We start from the raw sequence: 5,539 nt of genomic DNA on the forward strand, positions 1-5,539 counted from the left end.
TGCATTAAAAATAAGTTTAGAAGACAAAGTTCTAGGATTCGGGCTTCAATAGTTAATGGAATCCTTATCGAACATATATAGTCCCCATCAAAAATCCCTTAAACCCAGCAACAGAACTACTCAGACATAATTAAAGAAAGTAAAAACATTGTATTCAAAAGATGAATCAAAATCGATATTGAAGAAGAAACAAAGAGGGTTCAAGAGATAGATCTCTATCTCCTTAAACATAAAAACTATGAATATGAAAGACAAAAACTTAAAATCTGCTAAAAGAGAAATTGCATATCGTCTAGGGTTCCTAAAACATGTATTTGTAGTGTTGTAGTCATTTCTGGGCGTCACTTAGGGTTTCTCCACATGAAAGAATCATTTTGGGCTTGAAAATAGGATTCAAGGTCGGACAGACCATTCTCTGCGGACTCCAAACCATGCAAAACTCTTTGCGACCTAATGCAAACCCTAAAGCCTAAATTAGTGCCTAAAGACCTAAAATGAATAGGAAAACACATGATTTGGACTCTAAAATGCGGCCTAAATGATGTAAATTATAGACATATCAACTCCCCCACACTTGTCCTTTGCTTGTCCTCAAGCAAAAATATCAAATGAGAGAAAGAGGTTGGATGCAACAGGAGTTCATATTCCTTATGGGAGAGAGACACAATCACAAAGAGACTCAGGTTGCTAATTCCAAATGCAATGCAAGACTCTACTTTGATTCTCATAATTCAACAAACGATCTCCACAAGTTCTTCTTATCACTCGGCTCTTCGACATTCATTAAGTGTTTTCCAAGTGAATTTAGAGATTCAAGTTCAAGAGAGTAATGTTTGGCTAAGGATAAGGCTATGAGATGAAAATGATCTCATTCAAATGCAAATGCACAAGCAGGGTTCAAAGCAATCAGGGATCTCTCTATGAAAATGCACAAGCAGGCAGAATGCTAAAGGTAAAGAACAATGGGCGCATACAAGAGCAAAATTCAGCTCACTGCCCTTTCCCAAAGACACTCTAGCTTACACTCTCAAAATGAACCTCACAACTCTCTTTTCACTCGCTTTCATCTCTCAAAAAGGGTTTTTCTTTTATTTTAGACTCTCGGCTTGGGATCTTCTTTTCACACTTAACTCTTTTTTCACAACTTTGGTCATCTAACCTCTCACTTTCTCTTTTTAAACACTTGAGCCGTTTTGGCTTCTTTTCTTTTCTTTTCTTTCAGAGGTTAGACACCTTCTTTTCAGACACTTAGAGCTCTCTTTCTTTTTAAAACATAAGATCCAAGACCAGTTTCTTTGCTTTTCAAAACCCTCACTTCTCACCACTCTCATCTTTACACATTCTCTCTTTTCTCTCTCAAGGATGATTTCTCTCAAAACTCTCACTCAAAGACACCTCTCCCCCACACTTATTCACAGCCTAGACCTAATAGCTCCTTGATGTTGGAACTTGACACTCATGAGACTTGCACTTGTCGCTCTAAACCTAACACTTTCACACACGAAATACTTTAGGCTTGAAAGAAGGATGGGTTCAGGGTGAGGAAAACTGATCCAAATGCGGATTCAGGTACTTGAGCTAAGGAAAAGAGTGGAAAAAACGGGTTTTAGCTCAAATATGTGTAAGTGTATCCACAATGCTCACTTAAACAATGCATCAAAAGATATTTACAAGTCAGGTTCAATGGTTCTTGATAACACCGTATTTTGACCACTTTTATGGATCATAATTGTATCTTATGCAGGTGTTTTAACTCTTTTTTCAATGTTTTTAAAGTGTTTTCAATGTTTTAGAGTTTCAAAAGACTTTACAGGAAACTTGGAAAAAAGATATGCAATTTGGAACAAATGAGCAATTTTGGATAAATGCAGACGGTCAGAAGTATGACAAGCGATGAAGACCTTCTCACCGTCTGATCACCCCCAAATTTGAGACAACATAGAGGATCCAACCAGCTTTCTAATGCACTTGGTTTGGAGACAATCCAACGGTTAGATCTTCAGATACTCCCGATGCAAGAATGACAGAAAATGCAGTTCCGGAAGAGAGCAAGAGCCGGGACCGCGGCAAACACCCATTTTCCCGCGGGTAGAGCCACCGCGACCGCGGACTTTGGTCGTTCACTTTTCCGACGACTTAATTAAAGCCCAGATCAATTCCTTTCGTTATTTTTGAAGCCCTAAGTGTCCAGAACCACCCCAGAAGCTATAAATACCCTCTTTAGGTTATTCTAAAGGGAGGAGACCGAAACTTAGACAACTTAGAGAGAGAGAGAGAGGGATTTCGGCTGGAACCCTAGAGGAGGCCGCCGCATTAGAAGAAGGGAGCTGCCGCCGAGGAGAGCATCATCGTGCCTCCGTCGTCGCTTCCGTTCTTTGTTCTTCTTCCTTCTTTTCTTTAATTTCCTGCAACTTTCAATACTCTGTGATGATCGTTTACAATATGTTTAAGTAGTTACCCAGTTGGGTTTAAAGGGATTGTTCAAAGGGAATTTCATGTGTCTTTGCTTATGAATCGATAGATTTAGGATTATTAATCTTCTAGATGTTCTTCGTTTGCCTTTAATCTTACTGCGTGATTCTTTGCTGGCCACTTAGAAGCTGATTTGATATGATATGTTGCGAAAGCTTTCATTGATTGTCTGAACTAGGGTGAAACGAGCAATTCTTCTATAGGAGTGGAAACCTACCTGTAGTTGAGTTGTGAATGTTGATGAGTCTTATTCTGCTATTGCATCTTCTCCCTTCCAGAATCAGAGTGGAAACCTACTGATTAGGGTTGCGAGAGATAGTTGTTTAGTGCTGCGAGAGTAGGCTATTCATACTTCCGTGCCTCGAGTTCTAGAACATACGTAGTTGATTACCTTTATCACTTGTTTAAAATCGACCTAGCATAGACCATGAACCCCTGCGAATACCCCTTGAGCCCCAACGTTTGTCTTTAATGGCTTACAACCTTAGATTTCCATTCTGCTTTTCATTCGCTTATTACTTGCTTCCAATCGCTTTTGTTTAAATCGCTTACTACTTGTTTTACTTGCTTTTGTTTTCTTTTAATTGCTTTTACTTCCTTAGCTTTCTAGTTTAATTTTAGTGACAACCAAAAACCCAAAACCAAAACCCTTTTAGTTCTAATCTGATTTAAGCGTTGCAGTGAATTCGTACTGAAACAACTTAGTCTATGTGGATCGATACCCTAAGTACTACAGCGCACATCTGTGCACTTGCAGACATTTAGGGGTTATAAATTTAAAACCTGAAGCTTAGTAAAACGAAAACAACAAACCCCGTTTACAACCCGCATCAAGTTTTGTGGCGCCGTTGCCGGGGACTTAAATTTGTTTCGTTGCGAATCCCAGCTTAAATCCATTAGAACACTTGTTTACTTTTACTTTTTCTTTTGAATTTTTCAGGTTTCACTGAGATGAGAGACCGGGAACATGTTCCCGGGACTCTTGGTGATCCACCAAATCGTGTGGATGGTGATCCAATCGACGACGATGACCTGACTGATGACGAGTTTGAAGAACCAATTTATGATGACAATGAGCTAATCGGATCGGTCAAACACAAAGATGATGATGAACTGATTGGAAGTTTCGATTCACTCGAGAAATTCTTGGGAGATCGAAGAGCTATTCAACCAGCCTTACCAAAGGATGGCAAAACCGAAATTAAGGTACCCCATATCCATTTAGTTCAACAAAATCAATTCTCTGGTTATTCATTCGAAAACCCGATAGACCATATCGAGACTTTCGAAGAATTATGTGCAACCATTACAGCAAATGGGGATTACCACAAGTGTAGTCTTTTCCCATTCTCTCTTAGAGATAAGGTCAGCAAATGGCTAAAATATTTGCCACCTGCTTCACTAAAAACGTGGGCAGCGTGTAGAACTGCTTTCCTAAATCGTTTTTACACTAGAAATCGTTCAAATCTCTTGAGAAAGAAGATAAGAACTTTTAAACAAAAAGAAGATGAAGATCTTTTAGATACTTGGGAAAGATTTAGGGAATACCAAAGAGATTGTCCACACTATGGATATGCCGAGGAATACCTGCTAGGTATCTTCTATCGCGGTATAACTCCAGAGTTGCGACACTCTTTTGATATAGCAAGTAATGGAGATTTCACAACTAGTTCTGTAGAAGATGCTCACGTTTTCATTAAAAATTTAGGAAACAGCATCCGAAATCAAACAACCTTTGGTAATTCTGCACTTCCTGAGAAGAAAGAAGAAATTTCGGAAGTTATAAAGTGTCTCCGTCACATAATGAGTCATCTTGGATTGCAACAACCAAATAAGGTACACAATACGTGTAACTTTGATGGTTGGGACAAGCCAATGGATTCTTATGATCAAGGGATGGTGAACACTGCAGAAGTCTATCAAATTCAAGATTTTCCATCGCTTCTGATCACCGCGGGTCCGTTCAATCGGACCGCGGCCAAGCAAGCTTTCACCGCAGTCGTGCTGGTTCTGACCGCGGCCAAGACATGATTCACCGCGGTCGTGAGCCACCTGACCGTGGGAAAACGTCTTCTGAGCTTGCCTGGACACCACCTCCCGAACCAATCTTGGGTATTCAATCTAATCCTATTCCATATCCTAGTTTTCCCTCTTCTGAAGCTGAAAACCTAAACAAAAGAATTCTAGAGCTTGAAAAATCTAGGTCTAAAGAGATTAGTGATCTTAGATCTGAACTAAAAGAGATGCAGAAGGATTTTTATGAAAGGTTATCCACCCTCCTTAGCATAATGGCCAAAACTAATTCTAAAAACTTAGAAAAATCTGAAGAGGAGCCAAGTGAAAATTCTTTCGAAAGCTCAAGTGAAGCAGATCCCTCCGATGATGTGAAAGCTATCACACTTAGGAGTGGATTAGCTTACAAAGAGAATGAATTTCCTAAAGATCCCGAAGATGAGGAAAAGGGTAAGGAAAAGGAGAAAGAAAAAGAAAGAATTACGAATGAAGATGTTGAAAAGGAAGTTGTAAGAGAGAAAGATGGAGAAGAAGTAAGAGAAGATTCATCCCGGGAAATCCTTGGAGAAGACCCAATTCCACCTCCACCAACTCGTGTCTACAAACCTAAACCTCCATATCCTAGAGCCTTAAGAGCCCCTAAGAAAGAGAAAGAGAAAGCTAAGCTGAAAGAGCTAATTGATCAATTAAATGTGAGATTACCTTTCGTAGAAGCTTGTGCTATGATTCCTGCTTTAAGAAAATACATGAAGGGTATTCTAACAAATTCTTTAACTCTTGAAGAAGGCATTATGATGATAACCCATGAATGTAGTTCTATCCTGCAGAGCCGAATACCTGAAAAGAAAAATGATCCTGGAAGCTTTGTACTTTCATGCACCATCAATGATGTAGCTTTTGAGCGTGCTCTCTGTGATTTAGGATCTAGCATAAACATGATGCCTCTTTCAGTAGCAAAACGTTTAGGACATCACACTTTCAAGCCCACTAAAATTTCTTTAGTATTAGCTGATCGTTCCGTTAGACAACCTGTAGGTATCTTAGTAGATGTTCC

General features: G+C 39.4%; 1 non-coding gene across 1 annotated transcript; it reads right to left on the bottom strand.

The window, feature by feature from the left end:
* Nucleotides 1-3,938: 3,938 nt before the first annotated feature.
* Nucleotides 3,939-4,046, bottom strand: LOC112082563. Its single transcript, XR_002897230.1, has one exon. It is a non-coding gene; the product is annotated as a small nucleolar RNA R71 (small nucleolar RNA).
* Nucleotides 4,047-5,539: the final 1,493 nt, after the last annotated feature.

This window comes from Eutrema salsugineum, unplaced genomic scaffold (genome assembly GCF_000478725.1).
Source record: "Eutrema salsugineum unplaced genomic scaffold, Eutsalg1_0 scaffold_1, whole genome shotgun sequence".
Lineage (NCBI taxonomy): Eukaryota > Viridiplantae > Streptophyta > Magnoliopsida > Brassicales > Brassicaceae > Eutrema > Eutrema salsugineum.